At 46.7% G+C, this 26,029-nt stretch overlaps 1 pseudogene; it reads left to right on the top strand.

The window, feature by feature from the left end:
- The first annotated feature begins 10,145 nt into the window (after positions 1-10,145).
- LOC139047855 (putative nuclease HARBI1) lies at positions 10,146-14,170 on the top strand (annotated as a pseudogene).
- Positions 14,171-26,029: the final 11,859 nt, after the last annotated feature.

The raw sequence follows: 26,029 nt of genomic DNA on the forward strand, positions 1-26,029 counted from the left end.
AATTGGGTGAAGTGTTGTGAGCTCTTGAATATTGCCCACTGAAATTTTATTGAAATACCATTGGGTGTTTCAACGTTGCGTAATTGCTGAGTTATCATTGTAAATTACTAATAAATTAGTTACAACACATCACCGAAGGATATACGGCTACCTGTGTGAAGGCAAAATACCAAGTAATCTTGAAATGAATGGGCACGTAAATATGTGCAAAATTCTACGATTGACTTCTTCAGCAGCGGTTCTAGCTTGTGAGGACGCGCCATAAGACAGGTATTGAGGCTACAATGCTAATGATGATGATGGTTTTATTGGCATCAAAGCCTGTTTGATTTAATTAGGTATGTCATGCATGTATTTAATGTATGTATGGCACCGGCTTGTGACTTTTTTCTTTCTCAAAACAATCCAACCATTTTTTGACCAGTCCCCCATTGTGGGCCGGAACCTGGCCATAGCTGTGACTGAAACTGGCAGCATACAACATTGGCAATCTAAAAGGCTACTAGAATGAGCCCATAACAGTTTACACTGTAAACTGTATGTAGCACTGTTCAAAGCAGCATCATGAGAACCGAAAAGTAGAGCTTAGTGTGTTTATTAACTATCAGTGCTTGCATACCTACAAGCAGGTATTTTGCATACACCTTGGATAGGTGAAAATGATAAATCTTACACACAAATAAAGTTGTCGCTGTTGTAGGCTGCCTAAGGGACTCTTTGAACTTTAATAAAAAATGTACAGCAGTGTTAAGTACAGGCAGAAGAGAACTCGTAGGGTTCAATAAACAATGCAAATAACTTTACATACCACAATGTTACGGACACTTTGGCAATTTGGTGTACCTACATACTTGACTAACAGCTCAGAGACAGAAATGATGAAATAAGGTAGGAATATACTTCGCTACTGACTCAACTTGAAGCTTATTCGTGAAGCAAAAGATACTAAAACACTGGCCCACTTGACACAGAAAAAGCCATGAATGCGTGGCAAAAACAGCCCGGTGTGACCAAAAAGAAAAGGAACGAAAGACATGTCCTGGTAAATAAACGTCTGCACAAACACAAGCTAACACACATGTAAACAGATGCGACCTATAAGCGAAATGAAAAATGTGCTTTTAAAAATGGCAACTATTTCCCACTAAGAGTAGCATGTAGTTTGTTTTACTTTCGTGATCAATAAATAAGGCTTTGATAAGTCTCTTGTCTTCTGGTATTCGGAAAAAAAAAAAACTATTTTGTAAGAACAGCATCCATGCGACAGCTTTCACACAGCACCGAAAAAAAAAAAACAGAAATCCCACTTGATGAAGTGTGGCAACGCAGATGTGGGTTTCCTGATCCAGATATCAGTGCATGTCTCTGGCAATGAATGAAGCCAAGCTGTTTTTCACGTATGACGCATTGGCCATCGGGTACTTGCTGCTTGTGTAACCTGTGAGAAAGGAATGTGCATAGAAAACGAAATAATGCACGTTAAGAACGTACCACACTACACATTTCTCAGATGTACAGCTGGTAAATACACCATTACCCAGCTGATGAGTTATTACCTGCGCAACAACTCTGTTGCCTACTAACTTTGGGCAGACAAAATATAAACAGATATCCTTTGACAACTTTAGGGAAAACAGGAAGGTGATTTGACGAGTGCCTGTTCTCTCATGGATAACTCAACAAAGGACTGGCCTAAGTGCAAGTGATTCCCGCTGGGATGTTAGTATCCGTAATTTGCTGTGTTGCATAATGGCCATCAAAACAGATCATGTGCATCAACCAGCTTCCAAATGTGCTCGTCCCTGAAGCTAGTATGCTCCATGGGGCATCATTAAACTGCCTTCCAATTTAGTTACACTGTGTGTAAGGTATGAGAATCCTGTGAGCAGCAAAAGTTACACATGTGATGAATGGTTTGGCACATTCAATACGGTTGCTTCATGAAAACGAATTTTTCTTCAACTATGAGGCTTTCCTTTCGAGGAACCCGTTTGGGTTTCCTTCGTAACAATTGCTACGAATGGGGTGATGTCTAATTTTCCCTTTATTCTGCATCTTAAATTGTACAGCAGAACGGTGCCATGATAACCTCTAGATTGACGTTCCAAGCACTGCAACAAAAGACAATAGAAATAGAACACGAAGAGCATGTTGTCTTGCTGCACTGTTTTTCATCCAACTAGCCCAATTCATAAACTGTATATCCACTTGCAGTGGGCACCAATATTTTTCTATCAATACTTTTCAAATAGTGTGCTTTGTCCTGTTTCATTGCTTTTCCTTGAATTTTTTCATACTGCGAGAGCTCTTCCCGGCTAGTAAAAAATATATACGTATATATGTATATATACACACACACACACACAAAACTTGGCTATTTGTGCAGTTCTAATATAGGCTAAAACAAACAGGTTTTGCTAATAGCTGCACTCAAATTACAAACTTCTCTGAACAGCAAACATGAGACATTAACTTGACGATGAAACCCTAACCCCTGTGAAGAAAATTAACCTCTTTTGTTAAAGTTACCGCCTTGTCTTCACATTCCCAGCATGGATTCTAAGTGCAGGGACAGTAAGAGGCATGAGTGCAACAGGTGTTACTGCAATTCAGCTTTTCTGGAGAACTCAAACGCAAACCTTCTCTTGATAATCTAAGTCAACCTGAAAGCTCTTGACTATGCTTAAATATTTTCTATGCAACTTGTGAAACAGTGCAGCTGAGTCTACCCAGAAAACGTGGCACTGAAGGCTTCGAACCGCATCTTTTCTTGCTTTGATGTAACAAAAACAGCCGAGTTTCGTTTCAACTGTAGAGCGAGCAACTGACGGTGCAAATTTGTTTGTGATTCCTTTAAAGGTTCATTATTTCAGGAAAACACAAACTAATTGTTTACATGAACTCGACAGTGTGCTTTGTAGCTGCTGGAAATACTAAAAAAAACAAGAAAGATTACGTCTGGTCTTAGGTGGAAAGTAGTTAACAAACAAATCGCACTGTGGAAGCATACATAGTAGCTATACTTCGAAGTACTGTCCTTGATTTCTACTGGATTGGATAAACTTTTCTAAAGGTCCTGCAGGATGCGCGTCAACGGTCAGCGGGCGTCTCTCACGCAGGCACCGACAGTACCTACATTTAAATACCAGTGGGATCAAAAAAGTGACCACTTCGCTAGAAATTTCTTCACTTCTGCGATTATAAAAACTGTTCACGCTAATTTAGCTAAGGCTCAAAAATAGTCAAATGCATTATAAGTGTATGCAAATGAATGCCCGTTTTTAAGGCCACTCTATAGAGCAAATTAAAATTTTTGAAATGTTTGTTTTCGTAGTTACGAAATCGGCTAGCATAATTTAACAACCAACTCCGAAAGTCTGTTTTGCGAAAACTTGCAATGAGGAAATTGTAGAGCACTCTACGAAATGCCAGATTTGACAGTGTCATGTAAGTGCCGCGAGACGCCACTAGAAGATCGGAGCGGCTACCAAGCTCCGCAAGAACGAAGAAGGGGATGGGTGCACGAGCACGGTGGCACAAGGTGCTCTCGCAATGTTCGAACCAGGCGGCCAGCAGTTTCGAGCTCCTGGGCCAAATGAGGCGTAAGTGCCTGCCAGGAGAGACGTCCATGGCAAGGTGCGGAGGATCGCGAAGCCGAGCGCGGACGAAGACGTCCGAGGAACCAGGGCTCCTGCTGCCGGTGCTGGAGACGCTGGCTGATCTGAGGGCCACCGGTCCCTGAGCTGCCACACCTGAGCTGTGCTGAGCAGTGTTTCAGTCTGGCACAGGTGTTGCTGTGCTAGACGAGGTCCTCACGTGCGACCGCCGCATGTGGATTGCGAGTGACGTCCGAGCTGGACGTCGAAGGCATGTAGAACAAGTCGTCCCCTGGCTGATGCCACTGCGGCTCCTGAGCGTGCCGAGCCCGACAACCGTGCTGAACGGGGCCTGAGCGTGTCGTCGTCACAGCCAGCTCCAGCATGGATGAACGCCCGGTGCCGTGACGACCAAACTGTGAGCCTCACAACCCGGGACTGTTTCAGCCCGTTCATTCCAGTGTGCTGTGTGTGTGTGAACACACTGACTGCCCTTAAACAGCTATCAACTTTCTGTATATATGCATACTTTAAAGGTTGCTTCGATTTTTATAAGTGCACATAAATCACTCTCTTCGGCATCGCTGCGCACTAGCAAAAGTGCCGAATAGTCCTAAACCCCACCATTTCTGGCATCCGCGACAGGACTAAGCTCTAATTCCATCCTTAAGAGCCGCACTTCGCTTGTGTGTAGTGGTCGGAAATGGACTGGGAGAAATTTATTCCGATAGGCAAGGAGCTTGGCTTGTCAGGTAAAGAACTAAGAGTGGATTGACAAGCAGCATAACAGAGAGCGCGATAAACGAGCTGAGGACAGGGAAGCAGTGCGAGTAGCCCATGAACAGCAGATCGCTCGACTGATGGTGGAACGAACTCTGCTAGAGACTAGATGTCGTCTTGCAGAGCATGTGTCTGGGACGGTCGAAACCGGAAGCGAACACAGGGAAAGCAGCGGTGAAGCATTTAGAAGTCCCCACAAATTTATTCCTCCCTACAGCGAGGGCGCTCTCGCAGTGTTTCGAACCAGGCAGGCAGCAGTTCTGAGCTGCTGGGTTGAACAGGCGAGTGTTCCTGCCAGGCGAGACGTCCGTGGCAAGGTGCGGAGGACTGCGGAGCCGAGCGTGGACGTCCCAGGGCTCGTGCTGCCGGTGCTGGAGACGTTGGCTGACCCGAGGGCCGCCAGTCCCTGAGCTGCCGCACCTGAGCTGTGCCGAGCAGCATTTCAGTCTGGCACAGATGTTGCTGTGCTAGACGAGGTCCTCACGTGCGTCAGCCGCACGTGGATTGCGAGCGGCGTACGAGGTGGGCACTGAGGCCGTGCAGGACATGCGACTGTAGCAAGTCGGTCGCCAGCGGCGTCCAAGCCAGACATCGAGGATGTGTGGAAGAAGGCGTCCCCTGGTTGCTGCCGCTGCGGCTCCTGAGCGTGCCGAGCCCGACAACCGTGCTGAACGGGGCCTGAGCGTGTCGTCGTCACAGCCAGCTCCAGCATGGGTGAACGCCCAGTGCCGTGACGACCAAACCGTGAGCCTCACAACCCGGGACTGTTTCAGCCCGTTTATTCCAGTGTGCTGTGTGTGTGTGGACACACTGACTGCCCTTAAGGGGGGACACGGGTCTTTGGGACGAAAAAATAGCGAAAAAACTGACTTTTTGAAAATGGTGTTTCTGAAATCTACAGCCCCTTTTACACAACCAGACTGAATTTCTAAACTATTCAATCGGTATTTTAGCCCCAGCATGACTTCATTTCATGATACTAGCAAAATTTGAGCCGAAATTAATACTAAAACGGCACTTCTCCTACGAAACACAGCTGCCGTTTCACGCATCGTAGTGCGAACATCTTGGTCTCATTTCAAAGAGTGGTCTTTTTTCTTCAAATTTCCGCCAACACAGGCTCTATGCAGCCATTCGATTCCTTCAGTTACCGTGCCAAAGAAGGGTCCCAGCGCGCTCTCTTGTTTATTGTTGAGTGCACGTGAATTGAGGGCGCCATACGATTGGCGGAATTCCTTTCTCGTCATCTGCTCCCCGCTTCAGTCGGCCGTGTGCCATCCGCCATATTGCCCTAGCATCAATGTCTGCTGCACGATGGCCCATTTGGGAAGAAAATTCCACACGAGGAAGAAGTTTGGTGGAAGAAAGGTGTGACGTACATTGATTGAGAACTGCAAGAAGCGCTCCGCAACCAAGCAAAGCATCGAAATCGTGGTGCCCGGCGGCGCTATGGCCGATCCGATCACCGATAACGCCGATGTAGGCCTAGGCCTAACAAGCCTTTCGCCCTCATCGCCTGCCAGAAGTACCGAAGGTAGCGTGCGTGAGTAAGTGGCCCAACGCTCACGCGTACTTAAGCTATTACCATAGCAGTTTCTAATATTTTTCTAGCAGTGTTATCAGATAAATAAACATGCTCACTTAGCACGGCGTTCAGGCGCACTGGTTCAATGCCGTCCTTCTGGCCATGGCTGCCTTTTGCACCAAACAAGGTGCGCCCTTTCAGCTTGCTTTCTTTGAAAAGGTGACGCAAAAGGGCCCTAGCAGGACATGGTGAGTCGGTTAAGGATAGCTTCTTTCACCAAGACGCCTCCGCCTATGCCAACCTGTACACTGAAATAATAATTACTATCTCATAAAAAAGGCTAGGTCTTTTGAAACACGAATAAATACACCAAAACTAGGGTACACAAAGGTTGCGACTCTGAGAAAAAGAAATATCTCCTGAAGCGCTGCACAGTCACTGCTTTGAGGATGAGGTTCGCCACTGCAAAAATGTCCAAGTGGTTGCTCCTTAAGGGTCTCCTATCAGAAGTTGAGAATTCATTCTATAGCGGCAGCTGTGTACCAATCTACAATGAACATACAGCTGCATCATATTTTTTTAAATGATGCTCCAATAGCAAATTTGCAGGAATTTCGTGAGCTTGGTGGCAGTTGCAGTTTATTGCTTACCTTTGCTACCCTCTCCACAAGCACTCTTATCCTTGCCTATTCTGACCTACTCCATGCATTACAGCGAAAGCTATAGGTTGCATCAATACACCAAATGAGAAGCTTCTCCACTGTCCCCAAATCGCACATTTTATGAGATGACTGATTGGAAGATTCAAGATTGATCAGTTAACACAATAGGGGAGCCCAGCTTCCTTCTGAGAACACACAGCCGGCTTTTGTCATGTTTACCGCCCCTAGTTGACTGGCCAATCGGCAGCTTTAATCGTGGTGGCATGTGCACGACCTTAAGGCATAATGACACGCTAAGTGATCGGGAAAGCCTAACAACAGAATCTGTATATCTTCATTTGGGGCTTCTCGGCCTCATGCAGCACTGCTATTTTCGCCAAAAATGATAGCTGGAGCGTTCTGTATGGTACGAATGTGTTTATTTTAGAAGTACAAAATGTTAGAGGGGGTTAGGTTCCTTTTAATATCTTGAAGAGTGGTATAGCCTAGTGGTACGACTCTACCTCACTGCTAGTGTCACGTAGGCTGAGTGTGCCAAGTTTGATGCAACAGGATATGGGAGGTTTTCAAAAGTTAGTTGAGGGCACAATTTCATTTGTTTGTATTTTTAAATAAATTCTGGCGATGTTAACGAATTGGCCATATTTTGCATTGCTCTCCAATCTGCCTAAACCAGATTTCGACTAAACACCACCTGAGGCGTAAATACACTACCTCGAAAAGCCTTGCACCTTACTACACTGCCCAAAATATGTGTAATTTACATACCTTTCTGCATGCAACAAGCACATCTTTCTCTTTTTCCTCTGTAATTTTTTTCAAGCATTTAACCATCTATGCTGCATCTGTAACGTGCACAGCAGCACAAGCATGTTTGCTGGCATGTACGACAAACACAGGACTGCATGATAACAGTACTCGAACTTGCACCATCTTGATACCATCACTCTAGCATATATGAATGTCAAACATTTGAAAGAGACCACACCATGCCAGTTCATTTAATAATATACCTTGTGGCTGCTGGCAGAAATAATTATTTCGGTGTGCGAAATATTGACTGATTATCACAATAAATACTGGATAGCAGGAATTAAAACTTATACCAACAGTAATTTCAAACGATTTTCAGGTCACCTTTACTTGTGCTGCCTTTTTGTTCAGACACATTGCGAACTAGACAATCACATAACAGAGTATTAATTGACATCCCTGTGCTGCTGTTAAGACGATACCCTTGCACCATCTATTTGAAAGCATCCATAGCAATGCAGCTATATTTGGGAGAATTAATGCCGGAATGCACAGCTCAGAGAATTCTTTTGAAGTTAACGGTAGTTACATCACAAATGTACATTACGAAATAAACATTGCTGTGCCAGACACAAATTGTTTCCTGAAGCTTTGTAAGATGCTAAGCCTCCACACATGGGCATTTTGCATTTCTCCACAAATGATCCGACATGTAACAGATACTCATATGTGACCATGTACTACCGTATTTACTCGCGTAATGAACCCACCTTTTTTCCAGATAAGTTGACATAAATTTGGGGGGAGGGTTCATTACGCGGGGAAAAAAAATTGATATTTTTTAGGTCGAAATTTCATGTCACAATGAAGATAGGAAAATCGCAATCCCAACCTTACCTTTATAGTAAAAACACGTACGCGATGAATGTGAATTAAAAATTCATTTTTATTTTCATGCTGCTGGCTGCTTATGGTCTGTCTCACTCGGGCTCGCTATCTGAATCCACGCTTCCACTCATATCGCTTGCGACTTCGTCGGCGTCGTCGTCTTCCCACAGCGCGTCGTCTTCACTGCCGTCGAGGCTGTTGGAGATGCCAGTCTTTTTGAAGCTGCGGACGACCATCTCGCTGGGAATCACACTCCATGCTTCTAGAATCCATCGACAGAGCATGTCGATGGTGGGCCTTCTAATCTTACCTGCGGGAGTCAGGTCGTGGTTTCCCGCGGCCATCCACTCTGTATAGAGCCGGCGCACGTTGTCCTTAAAGGGCTTATTAATGGAAACATCAAGGGGCTGCAGCACTGATGTCAAGCCACCTGGGATGATAGCGAGGTCCGTGCGTAACTCGCTCATTCGGCAGCGGACATTTTTTTCCAGATGGCCGCGGAAGCTGTCCATAACAAGCAGCGATGGCAGGAGAAGAGCCCCGGGCCGCCGTCCCCAGACTGTTTTCAGCCAGTCGGACACCAGCTCGGCCGACATCCACCCTTTCTCCTGGGCGCGAATGTGGATACCGGCAGGAAGAGTTCCCTTTGGCAGAGTCTTTCTTTTGAAGACGACGAACGGCGGCAGCTTCCTGCCGTCCGCTGTTACAGCTAACATCACGGTGCACCGCTGCTTCTCGGCGCCCGTCGTCTTAACCTGCACACTTTTCGCACCTTTCATATCGACAGTGCTGTTTCTTGGCATGTCAAAGTTTATAGGCGTCTGGTCCGCGTTCCCGATTTGCGACAGCAGGAACTTTTTGTCCTCACGGATCCGAATGACAAAGCGGTGGAAATCACGCACTTTGTCCCCACAGTCTGCCGGCAGCCGCTGGCATAACGTAGTACGCCTTCTGAGGCACAACACGTTCCGGCGCATGAAACGAGTCGTCCAACCACTGCTCGCCTTAAATTCACTCGCGGCAATGCCGTGACTTCTTGCAGTGGCCCGCGCGTGATTCTGTATCAGCTCGTGGGATACGGCACATCCTTCGTTGCGGAGCCTCTTCACATAGCTCAGAACTTCTTCCTCGACGCGAGGAAACTTGCCCTGCTTCGGCCCGCGAAAGGCCCGGCGATCTTTCTTCGTCGCTCTGAGTTCCTCTTGTTGATTCCTCCAGTAGCGCACACGCACGGGGTCTACACTAAAATGCCGTCCAGCCGCGCGATTGCCATGCTCCAAAGCATGCTCCACGACTTTGAGCTTAAAACCGGCCGTGTAGCTAGCGTTACGCCCCATCGCACAACGCGCAGAAAATGCACAGCACGCACGAAATAATGCAAAGGTCGTAGCGAAGCACTTAAACAGCAACAAAATAGGACTGGCGAAATGGCGACCGACGCTGTCCAAGTGCGTTGTCTTTACTTCGTTCTGCCGCCGCCGCGCATGCATGGCGCTATAAGCAGAGGTTTGCTAGAGTTACTGTATATGCTACCTGCGGTAGCATATACAGTAACTCTAAGGTTTGCTTTGCATTTAATAGATGGCACTCGGCAACCTGCATCATCATCATCATCATTGTAAAAAAAAAAGAATCTAGAGAAGTTTGACAAATTGGTTCGAGAAATACAAAGAAAATAGCCGAGCGTGGTGGAAACTGCCGTCACCCCATTTCAAAGAGGACGCCCCAGTAAAGCCCTTTGCGCATCCACCAACGAATCATGCAAGGTCAATGAACGATCAACGAAAGCGTGCAGTCGACGCCCGCGTCACCCGCGTTCGCGTCGCCGGTGTTCAGCATCGTTGGCTTCAAATGATGTTTATTTTATCACTGCGCGATCAGACAATTTTATGATCGTCGACAGTCGACAGCGCCGGCCAATTGAGCCAAAATAACGCGAACATGCTGAACACCGACCCTGCGGGCGGGTGCGCGTTATTTACGCGACGTAAAAAAAAAAAAATTCAATTTTCGACGACAAAAGTGGGGGGTGGGTTCATTACGCGAGTAAATACGGTATTCATATCCAAAGCTAGAATGGTTTTCCAGCGATTGTACCATGCTGTTGAGCAAAATGGCTGCTGCACCAATTCAGCAGGTTACTGCAGGGACATGAGTGACAATTATAGCAGTCATTTAGCTTCGAAAACTAGAGTGCCAAGTCGGTTAGAACAATCTTTATAGCCTAAGTACTCCTAGGGATTTAAACTCTCCTAGATATTTGAAACTCCACAGTATACTTTCTTCATTCATATTTAAGACACTTCCTCAGAAGTAAGAGAGTGGCTTTCATGTTCCTCTGCTGCTCCTAGGTAACTTTTGCGCTCATCTGTATCGTAAAAAAACACCGACATGAACTTATAGGTGATTACAAAGCCTTTGCCAGTAGATAGGTAGGTATGTTTGTATATAATACTGAAACTGAAAATGGTTTGTTGATTTATGTAGTTTAATCCCCAATCCAACACAAGGGCTTTCAGAGACACGGTTGCAAAGGGCTTCAGAACATTTCACAGCTTTAGATTCTTTAATACGTCACCCAGAGTTCGGCACACTAGCATTTTTGCATTCGAACACAGAGGAATGTGACCGCTTAGGCTGAGAACCGAACCTTTGACCTCGTGGTCAGCAGAAAAATAGTTTAGCCACTATGCCACCACACCATACAATCCCAAAAGTCATGCAAGATATATCTCATGCAGCAATTCAAATGTCACACGGATACGCAGAGTAAAATTTTCATGCATTTCTTAAAGAAAATTTAGGTACTCAGAAGGGTGAATACTACAGTGTCAATCTACATCATACATCCACATTACAGATATGCGGGATCTCGTTAACTGCGTAATTATGGTAAACACAGCATAACTATGCACTAAATAGCAGCAGATGCTATAGTGGCAAGTAAAAACTCTCTTTACGAGGGCCGTCGCGAGAAGTAATGGGTTGCTATGGTAAATGTTACCCAAGATACGCACAACGATGCTTATGTTGCACAGCGCTGAAAAGCTTCCCAACTCTGGCAAAACCAAAAACCATGTGATAGTGCACAGCCAGTGCCAAGCAGAAACCCTAATCTTGGTGTAGAAGTCAAGCAGCAGAGGAGATAAAAGTATGCCATGAGCAATGTGCGCTTGAGTGTGCTTGTACGTAGAGTGAGAACAGGCACCGTTTCTTTGAAGCTTAGTACTTGCTGCTGCGTGGCTCCAATCATTCCACGCAATTTGTGCGCAGAGCGTCGCATACACGTTCTTGTGCGGTTTGCACGGCAGCGTCGGTGTAGTGAGCTGTCTTCATGCACGTGCCATTCCTCGCTGTGCAAATGGTGCTCGAGTGTGGTGTGCAGCTTGAGCCAACGTGCCCATTGGCGCTCCTTTCGTTTCTGCAAGCAACGCAGATTCAGATCGGTCCACCTTAAAGAGGCAGTAGGGAACGCTAGCGCTTTTCGGTTTTCACTTATTAAAAGCGTGCAGTACGCTTTAAACGGCAATGCGCCACGCTAGCTGAAGATGCTTACTGTCGTAGGGTTGGCTGCGATAGGTTATAAGGGCAAGCCCGTCGGCGGCTATGTTCTTTGCCGACGTCGCCACTACGCCTCTGTTTATTTGCGATGTGTGTCCGTGCAACATCACCGTGCTGAAGCTGGCCTTATCGGTAGTGGTGCATCCAGACGAAGAACCGAATCCGGATTTTTAGCGGATACGGACGACTATACGACGGACCGTCCGGCTGCAAGCGCATCCACACGGCGGACAAGGCCCTAGCAGACAACAGCGCCACAGAGCCAGATTACTCTTGATCGTAGCCTCTGCGCTGGCTAGCAGCAGTCTGGTCTGAGAGTTTCTTCCGTGAATCGTCAGAGTATTCGACAAAGTGGAGGCCACCAGAAAGCGACGTTTGGCCGCGATGGCTGTTGTTCTGTCAGAGATTGACGAGGACTTTGATTTGCTTCCACAAAAACGGCATTGTTGGCGGAAAGACTGGATGGGAAGGAAAGAATTGGGGGTCCAAAACCTGCTCTACGAAGAGCTCCTGAAGACTGACCTCGACGAATACTGAAGGGTACTTCGTGTAAGCATAGAGCAGTTTCTGCAACTGCTGTCACGCGTGGGGCCCCACATACGAAGGGAGGATACTGTTATGCGCCGTTCTATATCGGCAGAAACACGGCTTCAGGCGACACTGCAGTACCTTGCTTCACGCTTACCTTGTCGCACGTTTCCAAGTTATTACGGTAAGTGCCATGGTAAATGTATATCGGTTGAAAATTGAGCTTGGTGCTGATCGAAGGCTGCTACACAAGTGTGTTCAAGCTTGCTCGTGTGGTAGCATACAAGATCAATTGCACCCGAAATATCCGATGCAGATCCAGAGGGTTCGCGTGGAAGGGGTATCACGAGTAAACAAGTTTTGTACGGCCGTGGTGTCTGCACCGACTTTCTACATAAACATGCACGAGATATTATTGATCTGTTTACACTTAACTACACCACTGACTGCGATTGCTTTTCGCTGATGCTGAATTCATTTACCGCTCTGAAACAGCCACATATCAGTTGTATTTGTTGTACACTTTCTACTTTTTTTGTAGTCTGCTCGCAAGCAGTTCACTGAGATTTCTTTTCTTATTTTTTTTAATTGCAGGAGAGAGTCGCTATTCCCTGAGCCGACAGTTTAGGCTTGGTCATTCAAGTGTGAATGACACTATACATGAAACATTTACTGCCATTTATGAGGAACTACGAAGCAACTTTGACCCCCGTATGGAGGAGGAATGGAAATATGCGATGGAAGGCTTCTATAACAAGTGAAAATTCCCGAACTGCATTGGGGCCATGGATGGCAAGCACGTACTCATAAAGAAGCCACCAAATTTGGGAACTATTTACAGGAACTATAAGAAAACCTTCAGTATAATTCTCTTCGCTATCGTCGGCGCAAATTACTGGTTTTTGTATGCTGATGTCGGTGCACCAGGCTCAGAAGGAGACGCTGCGGTCTGGTAGACACCCCTACAGAGAGACGTAGAAAACGGAAGGGCAGGCCTGCCAGAACTTGTGAAGGTGTCTAGCTCACCTGATGTGCTCCTTCCACCTCTGTTTGTTGCGGATTTAATTAATCCTTTTGAGGGCACAAATCTGACAGATCTTTAATTACAGGTAAGATGCATATAGCACATAATGCAGCAGATATCAGATGAAAGCTTGAACTGTAACAATGCATTTTCGCATCTACTAAATTCTCCAAAGTTGCCTAGTTCATACTATGCATGCTACATTCTGCATTGGGATGTGCCAATATTGGCATAAAGCAACTCCACTGTTTCATTTCATTATATGCAAGCTTTTACGATGTAAGCAAGTTATTATTGCCCAAGTTAGTGGCTACTAATATTCAGCGAAGCCTTAATTTCTGCAGTGGTTAGTTGGGCTTTGTGTTAGGCAGGTGGTGTAGTATATTTAGAATTCCTCTGCCATGTAATTCATAATCTGGATTAACATCTCCTTTACGTTTCACGTTGTCAAGGGCTCGCCGTTTCGTCGAAAGCGCTTTTGGGATATTGGCGAACTGCTTCCGGTGTTTCCACACAGTCATCAATGCATCTCCAGAGAGGGTGACTGCCATTGTCAATGCGGCATGTGTGCTGCACAATTTTCTAGGCAACGATGTCATCAGTGTGCCAGACTCAAAAGTCGAACCAAACCCTTCTGGGTCATTCCTGTCTGGCCAAGCAGCGTCGCGTGGTTGAATTGGTGCTGTTGGTGCTGCAGTGCGTGATAAGCTGTGTTCATTCTCCAATGATAGGCGCGGTGCCGTGGCAGCGGCAGTTTGCCCACTTGGATGTGAGCATGTACAGAAAACCTCAGAAGTGAATAAAAGTGTCAACATTGAAATGGAATGAACATATTTTTCCTGTGTTTTATTAAACTTCCATGTGTCTTTCCATCACTTGTAGCATTTCCACTTGGCATGACAGCTGCCTTGCTTTGGGTATCGCCCGCATAGTTGCAGCGACAAGCTTCCCGAAGTGTTCACATGCATTGTGAGTGATCACAGGTTGTGTTGGCTGCATGTTTACGGCTATTTGCTCGAGCACCTTTTGAATGAATGAATGAACTTTATTCCCCTTTTAAGAAAGGGGAGGGGACGGGGGGAGAGAGGGAGGTCCAAGTACTCCAGTCCCAGCAGGCGTCCATCACGACATTATGTGGCTAGAAGTCCGTCTACCAGTCGTGGTGAGCACCTTTTGCCGCTGCGACCACGTCTTCACGCGGATTACAATTTCGCCGTCTTTTTCTGGTCGGTGCTTCACTTAAATATGTACTTGGTGCTGCGAAGAGATCGGTGTGCGGTTCATTCTCTCTCTCTCCGTGGTGTAGCCTTCATTATCTAGGACAGCGTCATCAACTGTGGCAGCCTCGTCCACTGCGGCCGCGTGTGGTGTCTTATCAGCGTCCTGTGACACAGGAGGCTGCACAACGAAGGGGTTCAGACTCAAATAAATCGTAAAAGAACAAAATTTCTTGCCTGCAGCAAAAACAAAGCAATAACGTTTCACTGCAATTACATTAACGCTTAGCAGGACCAAATTCGCTCTGATAATGCGTTATATTGGATGCATCCGAATACGGGTACAAAACGTGCAGTACATTTTGAACACAATTGAATGGCCCTTCTGGATACAAGATGCATCTTGAAATAAAATTTTATATTTCAAGAGATTAGTAACCGGTTGCCTTTTCAAACATACCAATTCTGGCTCAGCCACCTCTTGCAGAGCTTGGCCCATTACTGAGCGGCGTACTTTAACTTTCACTGCATCGAGAAATTTCAATGCCTTGAAGACTTTCCATCGGCCTGCGTAGACGTCGCTGGCGGGTTAGCCACTCTTATTGTGCTCCACTTTTTTTCGCTCTAGCCGGTATGTTCTCCTCCTATTGTCGAAGAACCTCTTCAGCACCTCTGTGAGAAATTCGGGTAATCAGTAACACTCGCGTAGCAGCATGCATAAGTCACGGAGAGCCGTATGCGAAAAGCCTGACGCGAGTGAAGATACCGTTCCAGGAGAGCAGGCCTTGTCTCTACCGCTACCCCTACTGCTCCCCTGGGAAAATCAATGATGTTATTTAAGAGGTAGAGGGCCAAAAAGCCTGAGTAAGGTACAATCCGGCATGACTAAATATGAGCGCCACAGGCGTGATAAAGTCTGTCCGACATACTGCTCCCTTAGAACAGCCTATATCAATAACACCGCTGCAAATAAGGCCCCTGCATTGTTTACAATGTCAAACACGGAAGAGACAACCTGCTGTCTCATGTAATATTGCATCGTTTTTTCAGGCGCTGGAATATGTCGAAGCACTTACCGACGCTGTATGGCCCGTAGATTGGCCAATTCTCCTTCATCTGTTCAATGATGTGTTCCCAGATAGATTGTTTTTTACGGTGTCCGCATAATCTGCACGAGTAAGGTCCCACAAAATGGGAAACTTTTCCACCATGTGGAAGAAATAAAAGGCGACGTCATCGCACAAATTCATTGTTCAATAGAAGTGAATGACACCAGGAGCTATGAACCACTGAAAGCAGGCGCCAGCAAACGGACTGGTGCTGACTGCAATGTAGCTGTCCGCAAGCAGGAGAGAAGTGTACTGGTTGCCAGACACTTCTCTCCTGGCCAGTTAAAGATGCAGCTTTACCCCGCCAGAATCTGGATGTGAAAAACGGGTAGGCATTATCCGTCCGCGCAGCTCATGGAAGAGGTGCAGACGAAGCACATCGCTGATGTGAGGTCACGTGATGCGCCGTCCGACCCTGCAAATTCGGATTCGGTCTCGATGCACATAAGCCACTCTCCGTGCACCCCGAAAGGCGTAGCATATTTTGCGGTCCACCGCATCATTAGCCGCAACGCAAATCGAGGCGCAGTTAACTGCTACGCGACAAAAAGGGTGATAGCACCAACTGTAAGGTATGCGATAAGTCACTACAGACCAAAATTCAATTATGGTGTCCTATGCTTCGAAAACCATGATCTCATTATAAGTTCAGGGTGTCTACCAACCGGGAAAACCGGGAATTCTCAGGGAATTTGAACAGTCTGGAAAAACTCAGGGAGAACTCAGGGAATTTGTGCTTCTATCAGGAAAAATTAGCTGTAACTTTATTGAAAGGGAACGAAATTAAGTCGTGTTAACGCTGGCTCCAGTAACAGAGGAATCGCAATCGCAATCGCATGTGTTGACGCCGTGTCATCGGCACGATGTATTGCCAGAGTAGTTAACGACCGATTTTCTAGACGCCCGATTTTTCGGACATGCCCGATAATTTGCACGGTTTTGCGGCACCACCACGTACTCCATATAGTCAATGTATATTGCCCCGACTGCAGGTCTGAAATGGCATTAATCAAAGCCGCCACCGCCGCTATTTTAATTATCTCGCCGCCTCGAACCGGCACTCTCGCAGGCAAATCCGTAACCACCACCGCGGCAACGTCAGGCCTAGCTGCTTCTATGTTCGCTATTAAGCTTCTTGCCGTGCGGTGCCGTGTTTTTCATTGAAAGAATTCGCCGCTATCACCAATGGCACCGACTCCGCCTTTGTAATCCTAGCGATTGGCTTTGAAGCTCGCAGAGCACAGCGCGTTGCGTAATGCCAGTCTGCGAAAGTTAGCTTCGCCTCGGTACACTAGTGTTAGGCGGTGAAGCATAACAAGCGTGGGAAGGGGGCAATTGTCGCGGGACACAGTATACATTACTTAATTACACATGCGTGCACGTCGTCTCCTGTCACAGTACAAGCCCTGATATGCCTAAAAAGCGTACTGGCAGGCCTTCAGAGCTTTTTGAGACGTGCCTGTGGTAATTTTAGCCCTTAAAGGAAGTTAAAGACATGCATTAATTTTTTTCAGACTGCCCGTTTTTTAGAGCGCAGCTCTTTGGCGTCCGTTCCTGGGTTTCGCGTCGTCGTCGGCGTTGTCGTCGGCTTCGTAACCAGCTCCGCCCGCAGGGGCGTCTGCGTCAGCAGGCGTTTGGTGTGTTGCGACACCACGGACCCGAGCACATGAGGGTTGGACCCTCCCGCGTGTAGCCGTGCGCGGCTTAGCCGTGTCCGGGGAAAAGGGGATCCTGGGGGTTGAGCCGATGCTGGGTGTTCGGACCTTTAAGGCCCCCCGGCGGAGGCAACACACCCCTTTGGCCTCGGCTTCACGTAGACGGCACCCCCGGACTGACCCACCCGGGGGAAATCGGTAGTTGCCTTTTCCTGTCTCTCTCTCCCTCCAGCCTTCGTCTTTCTCTCACTTTTTCATCTTTCCTGTCTTCTCCTAGCTTCCGTTTGCTTCCAATATTTCCAGGCAGCAAGGGTTAACCTTGTGTGAATAACCAAACTAGGTTATCTCATATTTGGTTATAGTAATAACGTACAGCTGGCGTTTGCAGGACCTGTTTTTACAGTCCCTCTAACGTCTCCTTGTTGGGCTCCATGGTGGGTGGCTGGCGTTATTGCCGAAAACTAAGTTCTCCTATGGCAAACTCCTTCCCACCCCTCCTTGATCGCCCTCAGAAAAGAGGGCGCACCGAAGATGTTTTCAAGTTCTTTGGTCGTGAAAGACCCAACTTCCCACGATTTCATGTTATTCACTCGGAAAAGTCGGACACACAAGTACGCAGAATCTCCCCATTTCTAGTTTCAAAGTCCTTAACTGAGGCTCTTGGTCAAGGTTACAAGGCAACAAGGATGGCAAGTGGAGATCTCCTCTTGGAGCTCCAGAATCTGAAACAATTTGAGAAGTTATCCAGTCTCGTGTCATTTGGGGACGTTCAAGTGACAGTGACTCCGCACCGCACTATGAACACTTCACGCGGCGTTGTCTCAGATGATGACCTGCTTCAGCTGACGGAGGCAGAGCTCCTAGAGGGCTTCAATGAGCAAAATGTGGTTAATGTGAAAAGAATAAAGATGAGCCGCGATGGTAAAGAAATTGCAACCAAACACCTAATTCTCACTTTCGATTCAAGTGTCCTGCCCGAATCGATCGAGGCCGGGTACATAAAGCTCTGTGTCAGGCCTTACGTGCCTAATCCACTCCGATGTTTCAAATGCCAGCGCTTCGGCCACAGCTCGCAGAGCTGCCGAGGCCGCCAAACTTGTGCTAAATGCAGTGCCAAAGAACACACCACTGAAACCTGTGAGAACGCTCTCCGCTGTGTAAACTGCGATGGGGAGCACGCCGCGTACTCGCGGTCGTGCCCATCCTGGAAGAAGGAAAAGGAAATTGTTACAATCAAAGTCAAGGAAAATATCACTTTCAAAGAGGCACGAAGGTGGGTTTCATACCTGCCCAAGAAAAGCTTTGCCGAAGTGGCGCGTCAGGGGGCAGCGTCACAACGGCCTCCGGCGGCTGTCCGACCCACACGCAGTGAGTCGGCAGTTACGCCGTCTGCCCCTGCGGCGGTTGCAGCTAGCCCTGCTCCGTCACTCGTGGAGAAGGGACCATCGATCCCGAAGGTGGGCGCAGCCGAGGCTGCCTCAACCTCCCAGGTCCCTTCCAGCGCTGGTAACGGCCGGCGCAGCCAAATCCCCCAGGGAGCCCCAACGACCTCCGGGCTGGTGGGCGCAGCGGTCTTGCCCTCCAAGGCGGGACTCTCCCTGATAACCTCTCGCTCGCAAGAGCACGTGTCCGGCGCCTCACAAGAGGCAATGGACACAACACCTACCCCCACGGCGCGCCAAGCGCCTAAGGAGCGGCGAGGCTCCCTCGAACGCTCCAGAAAGAGCAAAACTCCCGTTACAGGGCCTCGAAAGGGCTCTGTAATTTAATCTCCGTAATCTCCATAAACACTACTTCTGTTTCTGTACACACAGCACTTATTAACTTCCAATATGGATACACAAATAATTCAATGGAACGTCAGAGGTCTTCTCAGAAACCTTGATGATGTGCAAGAACTGATCCACAAACACAATCCAAAAGTGCTGTGTTTACAGGAAACACACTTAAAATCTATACACACAAACTTTCTCCGAAAGTACGTTACATTTCGCAAAGACCGCGAGGATGCTGTTGCATCATCTGGCGGTGTAGCCATTATTGCTGACAGAAGTGTAGCGTGTCAGCATTTAAAGCTCCAAACGGCCCTTGAGGCCGTGGCCGTTCGAGGCATACTTTTAAATAAACTGATTACCATCTGCTCTTTGTACATACCACCACATTATCAGCTTCACAGACGCGATTTAGAATCATTAATAGATGAGCTCCCAGAACCCTATATGATTCTCGGTGATTTTAATGCCCACAGTAGTTTGTGGGGCGATTCACGCTGTGATACGCGAGGTCGCGTCATTGAACAGGTCATTTACTCCTCCGGAACATGTCTCTTGAATACGAAGAAGCCCACATATTTTAACCTAGCCAACAAGTCATACTCTGCCATAGATCTTAGCATTTTATCGCCGACGCTTTTACCCTATTTTAAATTTAATGTGCTTAACAACCCGTATGGGAGTGACCACTTCCCAATAATCCTAACCACGCCGAAACAAGATCAACTTCCCCCGCAGGCCCCTCGGTGGAAGATTGACTCAGCCGATTGGGAACGGTACCGAACTCTTACTCACATGACGTGGACTGAGATGTCTGGTATAGACATAGATGATGCAGTTGCGTATTTTACAGCTTTTATACTGGATGCCGCCTGTAAATGTATTACGCAAACGAGCGGCATGGGTTCCAAGCGGCGTGTTCCCTGGTGGAACGATGCATGCAGGCAAGCACGGAGGAGCCAGAACAAAGCGTGGGCGATATTTCGCGATTCTCCTACAGCTGAAAACCTGGAAAACTTTAAACATGTCAAATCCCAAGCAAGGAGAACGCGCCGACAAGCAAGACGAGGGAGTTGGGCAAACTTTATATCAAGCATCAACTCCTATACAGATGAGAGAAAAGTCTGGAATAGAGTGAAGAAAGTTAATGGGCAACAAACGTATTCCTTACCTCTAGTAAATAGCCACGGAGAAAGCCTTGAAGATCAAGCCAACTTTCTTGGAGCACATTTTGAATACATATCGAGCTCCTCACACTACTCCGAAGCCTTCCTAAAGTACAAAACGCAAATAGAACGACAAAAGTTAGAAACAAAATCTGCTAAAAGTGCGGCGTACAATGAGCCATTCTGCATAGCAGAACTGGAGGCAGCACTTAACTGTTGTCACACATCCGCCCCAGGTTCAGACCGCGTAATATATGAGATGGTAAAACAACTACCATCCGAAACACAGAAAACCCTCCTTTACCTTTACAACGTTATATGGTTTTCCGGCGAGAACCCTCCTGTTTGGAAGGAGGCTATTGTAATTCCAATTCTAAAGCAAGGAAAGGATCCGTCCTCTGCATCAAGCTACAGACCCATAGCATTAACAAGTTGCCTCTCCAAAGTTTTCGAAAAAATGATTAACTGTCGCCTGCTACACTTCCTCGAATCAAGCAATTTGCTCGACCCGTACCAGTGCGGGTTTCGGGAGGGTCGATCTACCAGTGACCATCTTATACGCATCGAGGCACGTATCCGTGAAGCTTTTGTCCATAAGCAGTTTTTCTTATCGGTATTCTTAGATATGGAGAAAGCCTATGATACAACGTGGCGGTTTGGGATATTGAGAGACCTCTCACAGTTAGGTATACGTGGTAATATGTTCAATGTCATCGAAAGTTATCTGGCTAATCGCACATTTCGTGTTCGAGTGGGCAATGTTTTGTCACGGAAATTTGTACAGGAAACAGGAGTGCCGCAGGGCGGTGTGCTCAGCTGCACGCTATTTATAGCAAAAATGAATTCTCTTCGACTACACATACCACGTAACATCTTCTATTCAACATATGTTGACGATGTGCAGATAGGATTCCAATCAAGTTCTCTTGCAATCTGTGAGCGACAGGTCCAGCTAACCCTTAACAGGGTCTCCAAATGGGCTGACGAGAACGGGTTGAGACTGAACCCACAAAAAAGCACGTGTGTCGTTTTCTCGAGAAAAAGAGGCCTGCACGCTGATCCTGAAATTTTGTTGTATGGTGAGCGTCTGCGTGTAAACAAGGAACATAAATTTTTAGGCATAATTTTAGACGCGAAATTAAGCTTTGTACCGCACATAAAGTATCTTAAAATCAAATGTATGAAAACACTGAATATCTTAAAGGTGCTCTCATGCACAACCTGGGGCAGCGATAGAAAATGTCTCATGAACTTGTATAAAAGCCTCATACGCACACGACTAGACTATGGAGCCATAGTCTACCAGTCGGCTACTCCAACTGCTCTAAAGATGCTAGACCCTGTCCACCACTTAGGGATTCGCCTGTCCACAGGTGCCTTTAGAACAAGCCCAGTGGAAAGTCTCTACGTTGAATCGGATGAATGGTCACTTGAACTGCAGAGAACATACTCCTCTTTCATGTATTTTCTTAGAGTAAACGGAAACAGTCAGCACCCCGCGTATTACACCGTAAACGATCTGTCCAGTTGTCAACTTTTTCGCAGCCGGCCCACAGTGGCAAAGCCTTTCTCACTGCGTGTCAGAGACCTAGCTGAAGAAACAAGAGTTCCCCTGCTTGAATACCACCTTATGTCCCCTGCTATACGGCCCCCACCGTGGCAGTGGCAACCAATAGAGTGTGATACATCCTTCATAACTGTTACAAAGCGCGCTCCTCTCGCGCATATACGAATGTACTTCTTGGAATTACAACACAAATATTCATGTCCTGAATTCTTTACAGACGCATCAAAGTGTAATTCTGGCGTATCTTACGCAGCAGTCGGTCCATCCTTTTCGGATACCGGTAATCTGCACACGAGCACAAGTATCTTTACAGCAGAGGCCTACGCCATATTGGCTGCTGTTAAACACATTAAAGAAAGTAATATCCCAAAGGCAATTATATACACAGATTCATTGAGCGTTGTAAACGCTTTGAAAACTGTCAAAAAATATAAGAACCCTATCATTGTATCTCTTTACTCAGCAATACTAACCACCTATGCGTCCAAGCAGCAAATTGTGGTATGCTGGGTGCCGGGGCACCGCGAGATTCAAGGAAACGTGTTGGCTGACCAGCTAGCCACATCCATCCACGCGAACGCTGCTGACATTTCCACGACTGTCCCTGTAATGGACCTTAAGCCCTCCATAAGGAAAGCGCTCAGGGCTTTCTGGCAGCGGTTGTGGGATAAAGAAACAGAAAATAAACTCCATGTTATCAAGCCATATCTTGGCAACTGGCCGCCGGTATCAAAGAACCGCCACACGGAAGTAATACTTTGCAGACTTAGAACAGGACATACATACAGTACACACGCATACCTCTTGTCAGGTGGTGATCCACCCATGTGTGATAAGTGTGGTGAGCGCCTAAGAGCTGCTCTCTAAAATTCCGGGAAACTTAAAAATGCTCAACCCGTATAGGCAAATAGCAGCACACCAAATAGAGGGAATTTCCTCAGGCGCATAGCGACATTATTACAGCGAAGCAGCTATAATAATGTCGTCCACGACCTAGCTCGTTGGCGACCCGTGGCGCGAATGCGCTCGTGCCACTGCTCGCGCATTTGTCCATCTATACACGTATAACATTTATACAGCGTCGCTTGTCATCCACATTCACAGAGCGTAATGGCCGCTGATTTTTTTTATTAAGACCGTCATTCTTTTTTAGAGCGCAGCTCTTTGGCGTCCGTTCCTGGGTTTCGCGTCGTCGTCGGCGTTGTCGTCGGCCTCGTAACCAGCTCCGCCCCCCTTTCATCCCCCCAGCGCTAGCAGCGACCGACTGATACCGCTGGATGCCGCTGACGCCGCTAGAGAGTCAAGATAACGTGACTGCATAGAACACCGTCGCCGCCATGCAGAAAGAGGAGGAAAGGGTCCCCCCCCCCCTGTTCTTGTGTGGCGGATAGGGTGCTCTTCAGTTGCCGACGCGCCGGTTATTTCACGTAGGCCCCGGCACGTCGACGAATACGTGACCACCTTCCCACGGCTAGACCTGGTTCTTAGCGCTGCGGAAGCGAGGGTATCATATTGTTTGTGTCGGCATCGGCGGCGTTGTCCCTGAAACCAACTCCGCAGCTGGGGTTGACTCACTATCGGCGTCAGCGGCATCAGTCAGTCGCTGCTATCTCTTCCCTCCTCCCTTTATCGTGTTGTCCGCTTGCTGCGCGCGCTTCTGCCCCCATCGTTTGCCGCTGAGTGTACATGCCGCCCCCCTCCCCCCTCTTCCTGCGAGTCTCCGGTTGTCAAAGCGCCGGCTCGAACTTAATTCCTTTCTTCGCTCCTCCTCCAATGCAACCCCTGTGCGGTGGTACCAAGTCGAACATATATCAGTCTATTTCTCCGACCACAAAGCTTCCTTCATGACTGTCAAGAACTGTTAGTGGAGTCTTTGTTAAAGGAATACGTGTGCAAAATAAAAAAAAAATTCTGTGATAGCGCATACATGTGTTGCTCGATTTCTTTGCCTCAATCTATCGAAAAGGTGAAACAGCTTATTTGCTGCGCTCAAATTTCGCATTAGGAAGTAACGTAATCGTCGGTAATTTTTTTCAATTTTTTTTTTGTGGCCCCTCGGAAGTCCAAGAAATCAAATGTTGACCGTACAACTGACCAAGAGGATGCTTCAGATGATCCATGTGGTGAAAGCGTGGTAGAAGAAGGATGAGAGCAGAAAGGACCGACGCACTGAGGAATTAACGGGAAAGGAAGGGTGCCGCCACCTTTTTGAAGGAGCTTGAGCTAAAAAAACTAAGTGATGGCTGATGCTGAGACACAGGTGTCCCTCACCCAAACCAAAATAAATTGTTTACGCAGTGAAACCCAACACTGAGATGTTGTGTACGGGCTGAGAATATGTCAGGACAGTTGAGGTTGACTTCCCAGCTGCTGAGAGAGAACCTTAGTTGTGACAAAGTTCAGGACCTCATACAGAGGAGCTTGCTATCAGTTGATAGAAATAGCTGATATTAAAAAAAATATTTACTTATGTATGCATCTCCTTTTCATTCGTATTTGAAAATGTTCGACTCAATTTGGAATGGGCTTTACCATTTCTTTCGCTGTGCATTTTACTAACACCTTCCTTCTGTTTTCTTTTTAAATAAAATATATATTACTCCCTACTATTCAAACTGGATTAAGTCATTTTTTTTGTTTCAGCATGCTTACTAGAGAGTGACAGCATCGGGCAACGTGGTGTCAGCCTGTCTTGACATAAAACAAAGATCTGACTCATTCAGGAAATTTCGCAAAGGTGCTCAGGGAAAATCTGGAAAACTCAGGGAATTTGGAAATGTCAACTTGGTAGACACCCTGATAAGGCAAGCCGCAGTGGGGGACTCCTGATTGATTTCGAGTTCCTGGTAATGGTTCACATGCACACAATGCACGAGCACTTTTTTGCATTCCGTCCCATTGGAATGTCCATGCAAGGGATCGCACCAGCGATCTCGAGCTCAACAGAGCACTGCCATAGCTACTGGCATAGCACAGTGGCTGCGAGCATCGATTAAGCAACCAGGTTTATGGAAACCGGGTCGGTAATTTGTCGCAACCATGTTTCAACCATTCGTACATTTTAATCTGGTATGCATTAACAAATCTATCACATTTTATTGCCTCTATGAAGAAGCAGTATACTTCAAGGCCAGCCATGCATGAAAGATCTAACATAGAACAGAATAAATAACGCTCCATGCCTTAGATTAGAAAAAGTTATGGATGACTCGGCAAAATTTACTCACCTTTCGTCATCATGGCGAAATTCAAAGTACCCTTTAGCACTTCATTTTCTTCTTCCAGCTCTTTCAGTCTTGTCAATCTGGTACATGGTTATGTTCGCCCAAATACAGTATGGTAGAGCCGCCAGGATGAAACAGTCACTTGCACTATTCTTTATTGCATCCTGTCTCTAACAACGTTTGATCCCTGCCCATGCTCCCTACCCCGAAATATTCTACCTTAAGTAAATAAAAAAAGCAAGTATGATGTCTTTTAAATAATATCAAATGCATTCTACTTGTGTACCTAGCATTGAAAAACCCTATTCAATCAATAAAAGTATCACTCTAGAGTGAGGCATCACTCATGCGACAAAGTTTGCTGCCTTACCGGCTCACGCAAAATCCACTGAGAATAATATTGTTAAAGAGTTTGGATAGCTTCTCGAAGGAAGGCATCATCTCTACAGACAACCATGGTCACGCTTTGCTTGTTTGAATATACAAAAAAGAAACAACTGCTTTGCATTAAGCAGTTACATCAAAAGCTGGACCTATGTATAATATCTATGCGATTTCCTTAGTATGGGGTTTCCATCAACATGATGCACATAGTGAACGATGCTGTGCCGTGAATCATCAAAAATCCCTCTGTCTATGCATTTGTATGGGCACTTTATCTCCAGCAAGCATGTTTCGCCAGAGAGAAAAAATTCCATCAGGGCTTCCACAAAGCCATGGCTGTTGCGGATGAAGTACCAGGCCCAGCTGAAATGTTATTTGTTGCTCATTTGTGTTACGCAGACAAAAACTGTTGCACAGATTATTTCTTTGCCCATTACTTATTTGAATATTGTCAACATTTCCTCGAGCTTCCTTATAGTCAAGATGTATGTTTAGGCTGGTTGGTTCATATCCGTAATAAAACAGCGCCAGAGAACGCAAGGGACCAGACGAAGAAGAATGCGTACACAGGGCGCTTATGGTGACAGAACAATGGGTTCATAAAGATATGTTTTTACA

This window comes from Dermacentor albipictus, chromosome 7 (assembly GCF_038994185.2).
Source record: "Dermacentor albipictus isolate Rhodes 1998 colony chromosome 7, USDA_Dalb.pri_finalv2, whole genome shotgun sequence".
NCBI lineage: Eukaryota > Metazoa > Arthropoda > Arachnida > Ixodida > Ixodidae > Dermacentor > Dermacentor albipictus.